The following is a 19,866-nucleotide window of genomic DNA, read 5'->3' as shown; positions in this document are numbered from 1 at the left end:
CAGGAGCCTCTGCCGAAAATTAGCATATTAGCTAACTAAAGTGTAGTTTAGTTTATAAAGTATTTTAGGATTAGGTAAAGATATATTAGGGTTTAGCACTATCACCTACCGTCAGATCTACCTTAATAGGTAGTAATTCCTTATCTCCGTCACAAATGGCAGGAGTCCAGTCATTTTTGCCTGCTACAAGGAGTTAAATGAAATCTACCTATTAAGGTAGATCTGATGGTAGGCGGCTAGTAACATGCTAAACTATCATTACTATAATGAAAGAGAGATCCAGCACAAGTTGTGTTATATTATTCTGACTTTGTCACCGGTGAATGATGCAGAGACTTATGGTTTCTCCTGTATTCTGATGGCTGTTACAGATTTTATTTTGATTTGGAAGAGATTACATGGGTTATATATTTTTTATTATTGACATAATTGGTTACATGCAGTTATTCTCAGTTATTTTTTTATACCATATGCTTGTTTTTTATATTGTTTCCCCAATGTGTGCCATAGGCAGATGTGTACGGCCTCGTGCTTGTTCCTGGTTAAAATTACATCATGATTTGTATCATAACAAATACCTATACATACTGTACATCCAGGCTCTATCAAACCTTCAGAGAATTTCGGATGACGTGTCACTGCCCATATGTGTGACTGTCACTTGGTAACAGCAGATTCTATCAGTATTGTATTCTTCATTTATCAGCAGTACCGCAGGCTCCATCACTCTATTTCACTGAACTTTGATCCAAAGACTGTAGCGACTAGCAGCAACCACGTATCCCTTACACAGCATATACCGAAAATCAGATTATGCTCTTCTGCAACCCATCTATAACATACATATAGAATAGAATAAAACTTTATTAATCCCGTTGGGAAATTGTTTTGTGCATCACTGCTCCATACATTACATAACATAACAAACATTACTTTGCTGGGTACTACAGACTTCGGTATGGGGGGGGGGGGGGGGGCAGGTTGGGCTTTTAGGGATTGGATATAGCTCTCCATTGCAGTTACTAAAACACACTAGGAGCTGTTGTAATAGGAAAGACCTTACACAGATTTGCTGAACAGTGTAGTTAGTTGTGAATAGATTACCATGTAGAATACTTACTTAATGCAGCAGCACCTCATTGCTGTCTGCTGCTGCTCCATCCTGCTCCCCTTCTCTCCTTAGTGTTCTATGAGCAGTGGCTTTAACCTGATTTTAGTCATTGAGCCAATGATCACAGTAGGAATTAGGAGGAGGAGAAAAAGTGACAGATAAGTGGGGTAAGTTATATTCAGTGATATATATTGTAGATTTCTATCTTCTCTTTTATTATTAAGCCATGCAAGGTTTGCTGAGATGAGATTAACTCTTTAACCTGATTAAGCGCCATAAATATAAGACACTTTAAAGCCGTATGGTAAAACTGAGGGCCTAGTAGAGAATGCAGACAATTTTGGTATAATTTTGCAAGTTTTAGAAGTAAAAAGGTTAACAGAAAAACATATACAGTACTGTATATAATTTTTTTCACAGTTTATCCATAATAAAACGAAAAAACTTTATTTAAAAAGATATAAACATACAGTCCTATTCAGGGCCGGCGCCAGCACTGGGCATACCTGGGCAAGTGCCGGGGCCCAGAGCTGCTGGGGGCCCACATAAGGCTGGACATAAGGAACCCATGGGGGCGAGGAGGACTCTATCTAATGAATCCATATGGGGTGAAGCGGGCTTATATAAAGTAACCATGAGGGGGCTGTATATTAAATAACCATGAGGAGGCTGTTTGGGATGGTAAACTTGGTGAATATTTTAGGGAACAGGACAGTTTTTTAACTCTGCCACATGAGTTCACTGCGAAGGAGCCTACTGAGGCCCTGTCACCCAGGGGCCTAATGAAACCTGGAGCCGACCCTGGTCCTATTTGCCCTGAAGAGAATGATGCGAACATTTAGTGTGTAGCTCAATAAATAAAAATGTAGGGCCACCGGACATGTGAAATTGCTAAAAGGTCTTCCAGGGCTGGTCAATTAAGATGTTGTCCAGGGAATATAAAAAATTTGTGTTGTTATTTACTAATTTGTTTCCCCTCTTCCGGGTTTCTCCATTTGAAATGATTCATCTGGTCTGTGGGACCAGGATGCAGTGCCTTTACAATGATGCTCTGGCTTTAGATCACATAGTCTCCCCTCCCTAGAATTGTGAGAGTCATTGTATCATTTGACCAGAGACTGGATTCATGGTGCTTTACTGAAGACATCCAGCCCCCTCAGTCACAGCAGACGCATGTGATGGCTGGAAGCTACTGTGCCTGAGTGCATTGTAAAGATACTGCTTCCTGGTCCCTGTTATTAATTTTATCATTTTTATCATTCCGGGATTAACAATTTTTTAATGTTTTATTTTTGTTGAAAAAAACAATGTAAGGTGACCTTATTTACAAGGAGTAGACTTCAGGCTGTATCCTTTACTTGTTGTTAGATTGTCGGACTCCTGCTGTCCTGGTTTTCTCTTTATCACAGCCATGAAGGTTGTGTTACATGTTTCCTACCAGGACGAAGAGTTATATAAAATGGATTAGAGCCTGGCCGTGCACGGGTTTCATTAAATTTGCCACAAATAGGAGTAAGGGGTAGCCTCGATATCTCTGCATATTTCAACCAAAATCTCAGTGGTACTGTCAGGCTTCCATCTCCTTTATAGAGCTGGGGTCATGGTTCAGAAAGGGTAAGCAATTCAATTTTACTTTCTTCTCTGCCCCACAGCATCTTGCCGTGACCCTGCGGTATTGTCTGCTGGTGGCTGAGTGCCGCAGAGACCTGTCGTAATCCTTTCAATCCCTTCTGTTCAAGACGCTAGCTTGAAGGCAATTTCACACTCTCCCCTGTGAAGGGGTTCACTTTGTCCTCTGATGATCAGACTTGGGCTGAATGAAGAAATTACAGATCCGGCTTCCCAAATGATGTGATGGTCTGCATCATGAATGTGTACACAGGCTTAACGTTACATGATTGTAATGCTTTAATTGTAATCCAGGATATGGCCATCAAGAAAAGTTGGCGTTTTCGGAATTAGACCTTCTTCAGACCATCAGTTTGGGCTTTTGGTGAAGTATGATGGATGAAAAAATGCTTTCGGTAAGGTGTTTGTTTTCTAGGTTTTTTCAAACCCTTTTGGGTCAGATTTTTGTAGTACCATGAAAAAAACCATTGACATTCCTAGAAGAGGACAACCTCATTCATTAGCAGCAAATATCAATGTAGCAGCAATCCATCAACTACCAGGAGAAGTCTGGGACAATTGTCTCATTTAGTCCCTTAGTACATGGAGCACAGGTCAAGTATAGACATTAGCAGGGGCATAACTTGAGAGGTTGCAGAGGGTGCGGTCACAACCGGGCCCAGGAGGCTTAAAGGACATCTACCACCAGGATGGAAACCAAGCACACTTACATGCAGGTGTGGGCTCTCTTTGATCCGCTCTTCTAGCTTCGAAGGGTCTTGTTTTTATGAAAAAAAGGTTTTAAAAATTATGCAAATTAGCCTGAGGGGCTCCGGTCTCTATGTCAATCTCAGGCTCGTTTGCATAATGTTTAAAATCTTTTTTTGTGTGTGTGTAAGTGTGCTTGGTGTACAAGCCTTTGTTCTGGTGGTAGATGTCCTTTACAGTAAACCTACTATGAGGAATATACCATCAAAAGTAGATGTGATGGTAGAAGATTCCTCCTGCCTCTGCCCTAATCTATAATTTAATAATCCTGCAATCTAACCAAACTTGTCAAAAACTTTATTTTAGTAATATGTAAATTAACTGCAGAGGCTACTGGGGCGTGGAGTAGGCTTAGCTCCCAGTGCCCGGCCAGGCTAGTACACGCCACAGTAGCCTCTGCTGTTCATTTACATATTACGAAAATAAAGTTTTTAACAAGTTCAGTTCAAGGATTATTAAATTAAAGATTAGGGTAGAGGCAGGAGGAATCTACAATCATATCTACCTCTGATACATTCCTAAGGTAGGGTTCCTTTAAGGGGTCCATAAGGTGTCACTTTCCCATATGAGAAGACTATAAATATAATATAAAGCATACATTATAGTTGGGGTCCTGACACAGGGACTATAATGTATGGTTTATAAGACTTTGCACTTCATGTTACACCCCTGGACATCAGTACTTCCTTCATCTCTTGATTTTTTGGGGGGGGAGTCGGACCATTAGCAATCCGACCGCTCCATGTAGTCTGTCAGGGTTGCCGGAAAGGATAATGCTATTAGACTATGTTGTTAAAAAGCAATGGAACCCTGATGTAAAGAGGAAAAGACCAGTGTGAACAAAGCCTACACCTTGTGATTAAGTCTAGAAAACTCCATTATGAAACAGAAGGTGAAATGCTTTTTTTTTTTCAGAAGGCTTATGCAATAACTTGGAGCAAATTGTGACTACGGAACTGGAAATATCAACCTTTTCAATTGCCGCTACACATGTCAAAACATATTAAAAGCTTTACTATGTAATATCACAAAAAGTGACGGTGGATTTGTTGAACTGATTAGCTGATCAGTGCAATATGGAGCTGGCAGATCATTTAGCAGCTGGTGGAGAATGCGGGCAGCATCATGCGGAACCCACTTCTTATTCCCAGCCATTTCTTCATTGACTGCAGCTACAATCATGTAGACAACTAGCTACTGCAACTATACTGCTAGAAAATATATAACCTCCACAGGCATAACTGAATCAGGATTGACCCTATGGACAATTGGCTCCATTAGGTTATTGTTGGTGGTCCAGTAAAAACAGAGTATACTATGGTGTGGATTAGGACTGCCATGGACCATGGGCTGTGTGAATATTATACCGCCTACAAGTCTGGAGTCACTTCCTACTAGAATCAAGCGTCTTGGAGAAGCATGTGTCCCTTATGCCTGCTTTCAATCTGCGGTTTCAGGACCTTTTTGGTCCTTCAAAGGTCCTGAAAAGGCTCTTGTGTATGTGTGTATTGAGAGCAGGAACAGACGGACGAGGATTTCATGGGTGATGGTCCTTTCCAGTATAAAATTTGGTGGGTGGTTTGGATGACCATGGGCCCCCTAAAAGTTTTGGGCCCCAGGCTACCGCCCAAACCACCTGTATTATAATCGACTATTGAGTATACTTAGGAGAATATATCTATGTGAATATAGAAAAGCCTCAATTGCTGTAACCAATTTTAGAATTGGAAGACTTCCATATGGTGGCCATGCATATTAGTTGAATGTCTAATGCAGTGATGGCGAACCTTTTATAGACTGAGTGCCCAAATTATAACCAAAACCCACTTATTTATAACAAAGTGCCAACATGGAAATTTAAGCAGTAAACTTATTTCTCCCTTCTCTGTCATAGCTTTCAACCATATCAGTATCCTGAGAACACCAATACAGTAGAAAGAAAGAGGACAAATTCAGGTTCCCCTAAAATTGAAGAATTGTCAGGGCTGAAGCTACAATGATAATGCAGATCTGCCCACCCCTTCCAACTCCTCCTGTAGTCTCTGGCAGCGCTGTTGCTTCAACATAGCACTGAGCACGACAAGTCCTGGGCTGTCTAAGAATCCACTAAGATACCTTGCGTCCTCTTTGGTGATGGCCTGGGTGCCCACAGAGAGGGCACTGAGTGCCACCTGTGGCACCCGTGCCATAGGTTCGCCACCACTGGTCTAATGTATATGAAGGTAGAAGAAAGAAAAAGTACATTTGCATTAGATTTGGAACATGCTCAGTTCTTAAAGGGGATAAGTCACATCCACTCTGCCTTTTTTGAAAATTAGCATCCTAAGCCACGTAGTGCTTCTATGTATTTTGGGAGAGGGTAGGGGGCTACATAACCAATTGCTGCAGAACAGTTGCCCTAGAAAACTTGTATGTGTAGAGGTCACGAAAATGGCAATAATTCATAGTAATGGAGATACCCTTTACCTATAACTTCCATAGAACTACTAGTGGTGATTGTGCATGCACTCCAGCAATTCAAATCATGCTTAAAGGGGTTGGCCACTTTATGATTATTCTTTTATTATGTATTGGGGACATGATATTTAGCAATTTCCCTAGGTCAAGATTGTCATCATGCAGCCTGGATGTCAGGCGATGGAGGGTCACTTGACCATACACTCCAATGATCACTCACTCCTCTATGGCGTCCTGTGAGTTACCTGTGCAGTGGTCTCCTTTCCCCGTTACACAGCCTGTTACTTCCACTGTGGTCAGCAGGCAGACATTGCACTGCATCAGCAGTCTGATCTATCCTCCAGACATGGGATGTTCTCTTTCCCCGCAGTTAGCTGTTACAGTTGGCTGTTACTCCTTCCTCTGTTTATCAAATCTGAAGCAGTTTCCTCAATTGGGAGCTGCACGCGGCTTCTCATAACAGCCCCCTTTGACATGGCAGTGACAGGCTATGTAACAGGGAGATCCCTGCACAGGTAGCTCACAGGACGCTGTAGAGGAGTGAGTGCTCATTGGAGTATATGGTCACATGATTCTCCTTTATGGGAGCAGCAGGCTTCTGAGCCTTAAAGGGGTTATCCGGGTTTAAAAAATTTCTTATGGCCGGGCTGGGGAGGGCTAGTTAAACATAATAAACATGGACTTACCTCCTCCGGCGCCGCTGATGTCCCGCGCCGCGGTCCCTTCGATCCATGCCCCTGTTTGTTTAAAGGGGCACGGAAGCCGCGCACAGGGAGCTTCCGGTCCGCGTTGTGGACGGCTCCTCCCATCCGTCCCTATCTCTCAGCGTTGTAAGCGCTGGGAGATGGTGTGCATGGGAGCATCCGGCCGGCCGGAAGCTCCCTGTGCGCACTTGTAATGAAACCGGCGCACAGAGAAGACCGGCCGCGGCGCGGGACATTGGCAGCACCGGAGGAGGTAAGTACATATTTATTGTGTTTAAATAGCCCTCCCCAGCCTGGCCATAAAAAAATGTTTAAACCCGGATAACCCCTTTAAACCTTTTCTGAACTTTGGTAAGTTTCTTAGTATCATGTCTCCAATACATAATAAAAAAATGTACAAAAAGTGTCCCACCCCTTTAATCAAGAACCCTGGTTCTCATTATCATTTTGAGGGGGCTTCCACTGATTGAACAATCTTGGTCCATACAACTATCACGGATCTTGTCAATAGAAGAAAGGGGCTTATCTTGGGATAACCCATTTTAAAGGTTTTCAGACAAGGATTTTTATCGAGGTTGTCCAGTGATAGCAAGTTAGGGGCTATCCAAAGGATCAGTGGGGGTCTCAGTGATGGGGCCCCCATGAATCATAAGAATGGGGGGGGGGGTCTGTTGTACCCCGTTGCACCTGAGATGACCATCGCAGCCAGTCGTACAAGAGCTGGCTGCTCCATTCATCTCTATGGAGCAGTCAAGGGCAGTCGGCGCATGCATGACCGTCTGCTCTGGCCATCTCTGGTGCAATGGGGATACAATGTACCCCCCGCTCTCATGATCCCATCACTGGGACCCCCACCTATCAGCAAGTTAGGCCACCCGATTGACACCCGTGATTTGGCTAGGGTCAGGTAGACCAATATTTCTAGGTGAATACAGCCAAAATTGTACTACCCTCACTCTGAAAGCAAATATATATATATACTCACATGCAGGGAAAACGTATAGAACGCCTTGAAATCATCATCTGGCGTATGACTTCTGACAAGCTGTGGGTCAGTAGGATTCCTGTAATTCACTGAAGAATTGAAGTTGATTCCAGGAGGAGGGAGTGGGGGGAAAAAACGAAAGAAAAGTAATAAAGTGTGCCGCTTCTAACACGCTCCGGGGCTCTGACACGCTCTGACACATTGAAATATAAACTGCATTTGTCATATCTATCGTTGGCCAATCATGTCCAACAGCAATCAAATGGCAGCGAAGTTGCTAGCAGCTGGTTCCGTACCTCCTGCGTCTCGGATAACCTGCTTTTTTATGCCCTTTTTTGTTATTGGAATATATTTTTTGATAGTAAAATGTAAAAAAAAATAGCTTTATTTGGTTATTTTTTATTTCCCTATAAATTTTAGATATTCTGAAGCACACATGGGTGATCTTTGCATTACATTTACATGAAATTCTGTTTATACTTGTTGTAGGGTTCTGTTCAGTCAAAACAAATTGAAAAATTGAGCAAATAACTTCTATATGTGTATTATATCGTAGTGGATCAGTCACTAGACTGATGCTGGAGTCCCAGGATAAATTCTGACTAAGACCAATAACTGAGCTTCCGTTCCATGTTTTCTCTGTAAATACATAATAAATAATACTTCTTTATTTCTATAGCGCACACAGATTACGCAGCGCTGCACAAAGCATGTCAATCGGTGATGACTACATTTATCAGCAGTTTTCGGCATCAAGTTGTGAGATTTCTTTGAGCTCAATAATAGCTATAATATCTCCCTATCGTAGCACACATAGAAAGGATCCTAAGATCTTGCTCCAACATTTCTACATATTTCACACACAGAAGCAGCGTGGAGAACATTATACAGCACTAATGAGTGTTGTTGTTCTGAATCCAGCATTAAGCAGTTAGGTAGTAGATCACTTACTGGAAGCAGCAGCAGCTGCAAATCTCTGTTAGTTCCTCTGCAGCTGAACTCTGCTTCTGCCCTTTTCATAGACTTCTATGGATACCAGTTTTAACCTGATCCCTCAGTGAGGCTAATAATCTCTCTCTACTCACTGCTAAAATGTATTTTTAGAGTGAACACATAGTGCAGGAGGCAGAAGGACAAGGAGAACTGTCTGATAAGGAGTCAAAAGTCCAATTTTTTCCCCCTAAAACATACTGATGTTATAGAGCAGAAGGAGATGAGTATATTGTACATATTGCCCTATCTGCAAGCAGCATGTTATAGAGAAAGAGGAGCTCAGCAGATTCTACATAGGATACTATCAGCAGGCAGCATGTTATAGAGCAGGAGGAGCTCAGCAGATTGTTTATAGCAGGGTTCCCCAAACTACGGCCCGCGGGCCACATGCGGCCCGCGGACCGTTTTGATCCGGCCCCCGACGCTTGCCGCGCCAAACCTGGGCCCCCACGGCGCTCCACAGTCGGGCAGGAGCCTCCGTCCGTCCGGACAGGAAGCTCCTGCCCGTCACTGTATAGTGCTCGGTGCGGCCGGAAACGGCCGCTCGAGCACTATAACTGGAGCGATGTGGCCGGAATACAACCCCGGCGCACATCGCTCCATGAACTAGGCTGCGCGGCCGCGTGATGACGTCATCACGCGGCCGCGCACCCCTTCCTGTCCGGACGCGGCAACAAGTTAGGTGAGTGCAGGGTTTTTTATTTTTATATCAAAAAGGGCAGTAAAAAGATTGTGGTGGCCGGTGCCAATAGTTAGTTATGAGGGGCAGCTTAGAAAATAATTAATTATGAGGGGCAGCTTAGGAAATAATTAATTATGAGGGGCAGCATAGGAAATAATTAATTATGAGGGGGAGTATAGGAAATAATTAATTATGAGGGGCAGCACAGGAAATAATTAATTATGAGGGGCAGTATAGGAAATAATTAATTATGAGGGGGAGTATAGGAAATAATTAATTATGAGGGGCAGCATAGGAAATAATTAATTATGAGGGGGAGTATAGGAAATAATTAATTATGAGGGGCAGCACAGGAAATAATTAATTATGAGGGGGAGTATAGGAAATAATTAATTATGAGGGGCAGCATAGGAAATAATTAATTATGAGGGGGAGTGTAGGAAATAATTAATTATGAGGGGGAGTATAGGAAATAATTAATTATGAGGGGCAGCATAGGAAATAATTAATTATGAGGGGGAGTATAGGAAATAATTAATTATGAGGGGGAGTATAGGAAATAATTAATTATGAGGGGGAGTATAGGAAATAATTAATTATGAGGGGCAGCATAGGAAATAATTAATTATGAGGGGGAGTATAGGAAATAATTAATTATGAGGGGCAGCACAGGAAATAATTAATTATGAGGGGGAGTATAGGAAATAATTAATTATGAGGGGCAGCATAGGAAATAATTAATTATGAGGGGGAGTATAGGAAATAATTAATTATGAGGGGGAGTATAGGAAATAATTAATTATGAGGGGCAGCATAGGAAATAATTAATTATGAGGGGGAGTATAGGAAATAATTAATTATGAGGGGCAGCACAGGAAATAATTAATTATGAGGGGGAGTATAGGAAATAATTAATTATGAGGGGCAGCATAGGAAATAATTAATTATGAGGGGGAGTATAGGAAATAATTAATTATGAGGGGCAGTATAGGAAATAATTAATTATGAGGGGCAGTATAGGAAATAATTAATTATGAGGGGGAGTATAGGAAATAATTAATTATGAGGGGGAGTATAGGAAATAATTAATTATGAGGGGCAGCGTAGGAAATAATTAATTATGAGGTGCAGCACAGGAAATAATTAATTATGAGGGGCAGCATAGGAAATATTTAATTATGAGGGGGAGTATAGGAAATAATTAATTATGAGGTGCAGCACAGGAAATAATTAATTATGAGGGGCAGCATAGGAAACAATTAATGGTGGGGGTATAGGAAATAATTAATTATGAGAGGCAGTCTAGTAATTAATGGGGGGGAGGCATATTCAATAATTAATGGAGAGGGATCCCAGTATATTTAATAATTAATTAGCCCAATTAATCAATTAATTGGGCCAATATATAAAATATTTAATATACTGCACCCCCTTGTGAACTAATTAATTGAGGGGGTACCAGTGTATTATGGATGCGGTCACATGTACCGCTATTTATTTTTAAACTTTAGTCCGGCCCTCCAACGGTCTGAGGGGGGAGTGAACGGCCCCCTATGTAAAAAGTTTGGGGACCCCTGGTTTATAGTGTCCTATCTGCAGGCAACATATAATAGAGCAGTAGGAGCTGAGTAGATTGTACATAGTGTCCTATCTGCAGGCAGCATGTTATAGAGCAGGAAGAACTGAGCAGATTGTTTATAGTGTCCCATCTGCAGGCAACATATAATAGAGCAGGAGGAGCTGAGTAGATTGTACATAGTGTCCTATCTGCACGCGACATTCTATAGAGCAGGAGGAGCTCAGCAGATTAAATATAGTATCCTATCTGCAGGCAGCATGTTATAGAGCAGGAAGAGTCTAGTGTAATATTTGTAGGCAGCATGTGCTACAGTAGGAAAAGCTGAGCAGATTGTAAAGAGCATGTTATAGAGCAGGCAGAGCTAAAAAGATTGTTCATAGTTTCCTATCTGCATGCAGCATGTCACAAAGCAGGAGAAGCTGAGCAGATTTAATAGACTGTGTTATAGAGCAGAAGGAGCTGAGAAGATTGTACTGTACATAGTGTCCCATCCGTAGGTAGCATGTTATAGAGCAGGAGGAGATGAACACAGGGACAGTCCTAATTGCTGAAAAGCTATCCCTCTATGCACACTCATACTTAGATGGCTGTTAATATCTAAGTAGCACCTTCTATTGGACTAACGTCATAAATAAGAGGAAATAAATAAGTGACAAGTTATTCATTTCTTCATACACTGCATATCATTCTGCTCAGGTTTTTCCTTTGAAGTCATGTGCCTGACTGCAAAGGGTTAAAGTCCTCAGCCAAATGTATAAGAGGAGGGAGGCCTGAGCTTCTCCTGTGCATCTCCCCTACATCCTGCCCTCACACCCCAGCCATGAGAAAGTAATGGAAGAGTATTGATCCCAGCCTGTTAATGAATTGCTCAGCTTTGGAGAATTGCATTCTTAATCACCCCCCCCCCCCCTCCCCTCCCGCAATCCTTGATGTCACACTAGAGGCCTTTAAGCAGAGAACATCTTTGTGCCAAGGTCCTGCTAGGCTGAACCTATAATTATGACAACTTTTTTTCATGCACAATGTTGCCCATCCCTTTAAATATGAATCAACATAGATGGGAATATGGCGGAAAAGTGTCCATAACTTTCGGAAAGTTTTCACATCTCGGAATGTGAACTCTTCTAATCTAATCATTGAGATGGTTTTTCCTTCAGCGGACGCTTTTGAGCGAGAATAATTTTGCGAGCTTTAATAAATACCGTAACTCGAAATAAAACCTTTAAACAGTGTTGAAAAGTGGCAGATTAATTTTTTCACATGATTAATTCTCGAGCGGTCGTAGGAGGAGTTCATTATCTTTTTTTTCTTTCTTTCTATTTCACAATTACCAGACATGTCATTTCAGCCGTCAAGTACAATGGACATCACACGTCTATACGAGCAATATTCAAATGACGCCATCAATGGGGCTCGCGGAGATATTCTCCTTTTGTCTAGGACATGTCAATTCTCTACCCCTTTCCATGGAGCCTGATCTCCTTGGACAAGTGCTGATATGCGGTTTTATTGATTGGGATGACTGTCTTATTCTGGTCCTTTAATCTAGAACATGGAAGTCAAGATGTTCCTTCAGAACTCATAGTCCAACCATGATTCTATTTTGTGTTACTGCTTGATCAACTTAAGGATCCTTTCCAGATACCTAAAATCAATTCTTTCATTTGGTGGGTAGTCACTGTAATGCCCTCAATTCAGACCTGTTTGTCAAAATGGCCAAAATAGAACATATTCATCGGAATATTGTTAAGACACTGCATAAATTCCACAAAGTTGTATAGGTTAGGTCCATATGACCTTATACAGGCAGTCCCCGGGTTACATACAAGATAGGGTCTGGAGGTTTGTTCTTAAGTTGAATTTGTATGTAAGTCGAAACTGTATATTTTATAATGGAAGTTCTAGACAATTTTTTTTCTTTTGCCCCAGTGACAATTGGAGTTTCCAAATTTTTGGTGCAATTGGACCAAGAATTATCAATAAATCTTCATTACAGACATCTTACAGCTGATTATTGCAGCTTGGGACTATAGTAAAGCATCCAGAGAGCTTCAACAGAGGTCACAGTGGGCAGAGGGGTCTGTCTGTAACTATGGGTTGTCTGTAAGTCGGGTGTCCTTAAGTAGGGGACCGCCTGTATATACTGTACCCAAGTTTTCCTATGAAACACAAGAGGGGGCCTAACTTGCTGATTGATGGGGGTCTCAGCAATGGAACCCCACAGATCATGAGAATGGGGGTCCGATGACGACCCCTCATCGATCCCTGCAGCGGCATGGTCGGACTGCCCCGTTCATCTCTATGCACCTCTGAAGAGATGGTGAATGGGGCAGTCACACTATGCACGACCAGCTACTTCGGTCATCTCCGGGAGCAACAATGGGTCCAATCCCTTCGGAACCTTTATTCTCGTGAACTGGATAGGGCCTAACTTTTTTGTGGGGAAACCCTTTTAAAGGGCACGCCCACTCGTCCCTGGTCCCAGCGTCTGATACAGCTAGGACAGGTGGGAGTTCCAGGTGGGCAGAAGTAGTCGGAGCATAGGGGGAGTCTACCTGTAAACAAACAGGGACACGGCTCCGACGAACGGTGGCAAAGGAGAACTGGAGTGCCGAAGAAGGTAAGTACAGGTTTGTTTTGTTTTTAACAGTCACCAGTCCCACCTCCCATTATTTTTAATAATGTTGGACATTCATGTTAAGTTCTAGCACACAGGTTCCATAGTGTTCGCCAGCTGGGGCTAGAATCTGTTATCAAAAGGAAAGCAGCCTTAAATGGAGGCTATTTAGATGAATGGTGGTCCATATGTGAGCTCGACTTACCTTAACAGGAACTTATTTTTTCCCTCTACAAATAATTCATATGTTACCTTCATAGTCAACTCTATCATCACCAGATTGTCTAGGCTGGTACAAAGTGTCTTCAACCTCCTGGCCTGTTTTCAATGGGTGCGTGGTCTGAACTTTATTAGAGGTATACGTATACCTGTAGCACCTACCGTAACCACAAAACAAGCAGCACTGGCAGGTAGGGTATGAAATATCCTTTCTCGCATGCCCTCTTTCATATTAAATATTGTCATTTTTCCTAGTAAAAAAAAAATCTCTAAAGTTTTTGCAAATGAAAAAAAGTCACTTCTTGCCCAAAAGATTAGATAAGTCAGGCTCTATAGCGCCCAGACCTATATTTCCAGTGTCATTTTAAAGATGATAATCTTAGTTTGGTGCTTTTATTTAGCTTTAGTGTTCTTCCTGGTGTTACTCTGGGTTTATTACAGTGTCGGACTGGGGCTCCATGGGTCCATTAGGTAAAATTATTTGTAGGAGCCCAAAAAAATAGAAAACAGATCCTAGTAACCTGCTAATTGGGTTGTCTTTTGCTGTACCTCTTGAGTCCAGTAATTGGGTATATTCTGGGCCCACCGGAGGATCCTCCGATTCTCTGGTGGGACAGTCCAACAATGGTTTAGTGAGTGTATATGCTGGGGAGTATGGGGAACATTTATCAAGCCCTTATGGCATTTTTCTGGTGTACAACCCTTAAAATAATTGCAGTTCCTTTACGAACCACCAAGAATTGAGATTATTGCCACTTTCATGCTACGTTGAGTTGGACAGGTGTGAAGGAGGGGTTTCCGAAGGACGGAATGGGCTGCCACGGGGCTTTGCTGTCCTGCAGTTGCGCACTTACTATTGCCTCCTATTCTTATGGTCACAGGTAATAGCGCAATTCTACGTCAGCCAGGACCTTCCCTACAATTGTGCAGCCTCCGTCTGGATACTTCCTGTTGTACCCTGAGAGACGTTGTATGATAAGGGCCCCTCTAATCTGTAACGTTAAGCCAGAAGCATAAGCCGCACACTCCATTCCCCTTTTCTATTGACCTTTTTTAGCATTTAAAGGGTTACCAAATTGCGAACTAAAAAAAAACCCGAAGCCAAATAAGATGTTAAATGGTCCCCTGCAATTTGCTGTGAGCTATGTACATGTGTATATATAACATGTGTCTGGGTTTCTGTGCTTTACCTGGCTGATCCAAATTATAGCTTAATTAGCGACAATCTTTGGAAATGGATTCATGGTAATAAACAGATTGAACTGAGGAATCGGCGCAGTAAAAAGTTCAAAATTAATAAGTGGCAGATGTGGGAGCGTAATTTGTATTTGAACAAACACACTCTGATGGCTGGGGAGTTTTTGTAATTATTTTTTTTTAATTTACATATCTAACTTTTAAGTGGAATTCTAATCATACCTCATGCACGTCTGCATAAGGAAGAGCTCCCTATTCCCCGCAGCTGTGTGCTTGGGCTTCCTTGTGCGCTGAGCTGGAACTCTTCCCCTTATGTGTCGGCGCTTGTTTTTTGTCTCCTTCTGCCCCTTTAACTCCTCTGTGCAATAATTTACCTGCTCTTTTAAACTTTTAGTTACCTACAGTCTCTAGAAACTTACACAAACATCTGCCAAATGCTGGACTGAATATTCATTCCTGTAAGGTCAGTATTCGGGTGTCAATACTGTAAATTGTAGCCGGACGGAGGCTTTATGGGCCATACTTAGGGCGTGGCTTGATTACAGGACCGTACAACGCCGAAACATTGGGTCCCATCCCTTAGCTCCAGACTGTGGGTGGATTACAGAAAGAGGTGACCTTTCTGAGTTGCACTGTTTCCGTAACTCCCGGGAAAGTGACTAGGAGTTACAGAAACAGCGTAGAACAGTATTTCAGTAGCAACAATATAGGTGACTGTTCTCTACTTGAGGATCCTTCTTCCATGATGGAAGGGTGTCACAAATATGTGACTTCTATCTGTGTAGTCCATATCGCAAACTACTAGTTCTTTCTGCTCTATAACACCTGGACATTACGCACAATCTGCTCAGCTTCTCCTGCTCTATAACATGCTGCCTACAGATAGGACACAATGGGGCACATTTACTTACCCGGTCCTACGTGCTCCCCGACCCGGAGTGTCCGACGAGAATGAACTCTGCCGCGATTCACGCAGATCGGGCGCCCGATATCCTGCATGTGTCGCTTCCCCGCTCAGGTCAGCCGGAGTTCACCTTCTTCTTCCTGGTGCATGTAAGTGCTTGATCTTGCGACACAAATTTAAAGTTAAATACCGTGGTATGTCCGAATCCGACGGATCGTCCGGCGGCCGTCCACCAATTTGTGTCGCATGAAAGTCGATGCGATTGCAACACAATCTGATTGCATGCGACACAATGCGCTTCTAAGTACCTGTCCTGGCGGCACGATCCCCGAAAAATCGGAAAACCCGACAGAAATGTGGCTGCGGGACCCTTAGTATATAAGCCCCAATGTATAATCTTCGCACCTCCTCCTGCTCTATAACATGCTGCCTGCAGATAGGACACTGTGTGCAATCTGATCAGCTCCTCCTGCTCTATAATATTCTGCCTGCTGATAGGACACTATGCACATTCTGCTCCGCTCCTCCTGCTCTATAACATACTGCCTGCAGATAGGACACTATGTACAATCTACTCAGTTCCTCCTGATCTGTAGCATGCTGCCTGCAGATAGGACACTATGTACAATCTACTCAGCTCCTCCTGCTCTGTAGCATGCTGCCTGCAGAAAGGACACTATATACAATCTGCTCAGCTCTTCCTTCTCTATTACATGCTACCTACACATTGAATACTATGTGCAATCTGTTTAGCTCTTCCTGCTCTATAACATGCTGCCTGCACATATGTGCAATCTGCCCTTAACAAACCTTAAAGGAGAGAATAATCTTACACTTTCAGTGCTATACGCTGGACCGGACAGTATCATAAAATGTCTTTTGTTGTTTAAACAAATTAACTTCATTGATTTTGCAATCCATAATTACTTTACCTCTGTTTAATGAGTTCTTTTTATGGAGCTTTTTTTCCGTCACATGCTGCCATCCTCACTTTCTGAGAAGGTGTCCCTTGTAAATCACCCGGTTATGGAGGGAGATGCATATTAATTACAGCCCTTCACCGCTGCTGTACAGACGCCGCCGTCCTATCCTTCAGCAGGTTTATTCATGTCTCCATGAGCGGAGGAGAAGACGTGCAATGTCTCCGTATGGAAAGGGATTCAGTGCAATAAAAATAGGTAATCTAAGGGGTTAACACCAAGTTCTTTGCATGTTTTTGACTTTTTGTTGCTATCAAAAAAATTAGGTAACGTACTTGGCACTATAAATCACCATTACAAGGACATGGAAGGGATATTGAGCTGTAGCAACATAGAATACATTAAAAAAGTCATAATAATATGGGATGAGATCACAACTTACCTCTACATGAGTAGTCCATCCAAACAATCAATGTTGTATAGGTCGTTCTTTCCAACCAAGCATGATTGATAATCGAATTGCCTATTTTTTTGCGGTGGGGGGAATTCATAGCTTGCCTTATGGGTACCATGCAGATTATTGTAGAAAGTGTTCATATTAGATTTGACTACCTTATATACTCGAGTATAAGCCTAGTTTTTCAGCACAAAAAATGTGCTGAAAAACCCAAACTCGGCTTATACTAGAGTCAAAAAAATAAATCAAAACTCGCCTTTCTGGCAGCCCCTGTAGATCTTCTGTGCGATCCATCCGCTACAATGGTATTGTTGTGCTGCACAACGGGGGGGGGGGGGGTGTTATATACACTGGGGCAGGGCCTATCGGGCTATATACACTGGGGAGGCTGTGACCAATGCATTTCCCACCCCCGGCTTATACTCGAGTCAATGAGTCAATCGATTTTTCCCATATATTTTTTTTTTTTGTAAAATTAGGGGCCTCGGCTTATACTCGAGTATACGGTAGGTTTTAAAGAGGACTTGTCAGCGGGTTTTACCCCATTAAACTATTAGCTCTATGATATTGAGGTTGAAATGTTGTTTCTAGAATTCCCTCTTTTATGTAAAAACTCTGTTTACCTATGAAAAAAATCTCAGGAGAATATGACTCTTCTCATTCCACTTTCACATGAGATGAGTCAAGTTTAGCGGTTGCAGGGGTGGTGCCACATCATAACAAGGTTGTGTTATATCTAAATTAAGAATCTCATCTTTCAGATCACATCTGGGAGCTACATTTTTTTATACAGACAGCTAAAGTGAGAGGCAGATAAGGATCCAGTTCCTGCGTGTTTTGTAACTGCCGGTATGTTCAGTTCTGTAGCTCACAGAACCTGATGTGATCTGAAAGATGAGAATATCTTTAATATGACAGCACCAGCAGCATGTTTCTAGGTGCTACAGAACAGAAGATAGAGGCTCCTGAATTGACACTACCCCTGCAACCACTAAATCTGTATTCATCTCATGTAAAAAGAGGTGAGCAGAGTCATATTTTCATCACTTTGGGGGAGATTTTTTTATAGGTAAACGTGTGAGATTTGACATAAAAGTGGGAATTCTAGAAAGGACGTTTCATCCCCTACCTGAGGGGACTAGTAGTTTTATGGGGTTAAACCTGGTGACAGGTTTCCTTTAAGTTTCCCATACACCTTTAGTAGCTATTAGCACGAGCCATTCCCTCAGACCTCCCCATATACACGAATACTAAGTTTGGCCATTTGTTCTGAATAGAGGGTTTGTTAGTGGTGGAAAAAAGAAAACATACCGTACTTGTTCTTGGGGTGTGACCTCCACAGAACTTCATCTAATGAGTGTCCTCCTTGGACCAGGGGAAAACACAGGAAGTGAAAATCCTGTGTCCTAGGAGGCTACTCATTGGCTAATACAAATTATCCAAAAAACTAATTCCAAGTCTCCCTTGGATCCGGAGTAGTGTAAGCGGGTCTCCTCTGCTCATTTTCACATGACTTTGGAGGAGATTTCTTATAGGTAAAAGATAAAAGAGGGAATTCTGGAAACAACATTTCATACCCTACCTGAGGGACTAGTAGTTTAATGGGGTACAATTTGGTGACAGACTCCCTTCAAAGATGTTTTACCACAAAACAAATTAGTCCCTATCCCGCGGCGCTGGCAATCTCTGTCGGCTCCATAGAATATGGATCAGATCGGACATGCGCGGCTGTCTGCTCCATTCATCTCCGGGAGAGTCAAGGGGTCCGACGGAGGTACCTCGGACAGCATTGGAGCACCCATTCTCGTGATCTGTGGGGGTCTCATCCACCGATCAACAAGTTAGACCCTATCCTGTGAATAGGGCCGAACTTGTTTTGTGGGAAAACTCCTTTTAGCCTAACTTAGTGCCTATATATGGTGAAACCTTAAACCTTATATGTCATCTGTATGGCTCTGACCTTGTAGATTTGCAGGTATTAGGCATAACTCTAATGCCACATTTGGTTAGAAGGACATTGCCGTCCCAATGCGGTAATGGAGGACCCGTCTAACAATCTATGTGATATTCACCATGGTAAAACGCAGTAAAGCACGACAAAGGTCTTAACATAAATTCCTGTATTGATGATATTGTCAATATATCGATTCTCTGAAGACACTTTGAGAGCTTTGAAATCCTTAACAATCCTTGGAGAGAGGCTGCAATCCTTGTAAAAATTTCTCCTTGGGAATACAGTAAGATTGATCCTCCTAACCTTTCAGTCAAAGGCACATCTCTGGTCCGCCACCTACCCTCTACCACCTCTGGTGCCCATAAGAAGACAAAGGAACATTTGAAAGCTGAAATTTAACAATGGAAGTTTTGATTTAGCCAAACTATAAAACACAATCTATTAAAAAACAGATTGAAAATGTCAGAAGAAGTTTCATGAGACCAGAAGATCTATTGTCCATGAATGCAAGTTCCCAGATGGTTTCTGGAAAGATTCTAGTCTGAGCAACTGTTGTGGCCAACAAGGGCTAACGTATGTGCAAAACCATCATTCACCCCATATTTATACATTCATTCCTTGTTCGAACATGTACAAGGCCACTTGGGAGCCAGACGATTGGTTGAGAGATGGCTGGTGAGGTTACATTCACAAGTTTCAGGTGGATTAAGG

The 19,866-nt window shown here is 42.4% G+C and overlaps 1 protein-coding gene across 7 annotated transcripts in view; it reads left to right on the top strand.

Moving 5' to 3' along the window:
* The window catches only part of NPAS3 (neuronal PAS domain protein 3), a 322,632-nt gene that overhangs the window by 99,584 nt on the left and 203,182 nt on the right, over nucleotides 1-19,866 (top strand). The window lies entirely within an intron of this gene.

The sequence above is a fragment of the Engystomops pustulosus genome, chromosome 7, assembly GCF_040894005.1.
Source record: "Engystomops pustulosus chromosome 7, aEngPut4.maternal, whole genome shotgun sequence".
Lineage (NCBI taxonomy): Eukaryota > Metazoa > Chordata > Amphibia > Anura > Leptodactylidae > Engystomops > Engystomops pustulosus.
Note: the sequence above shows the minus strand (reverse complement) of the source record. Positions and strands in the feature narration are given on the sequence as shown.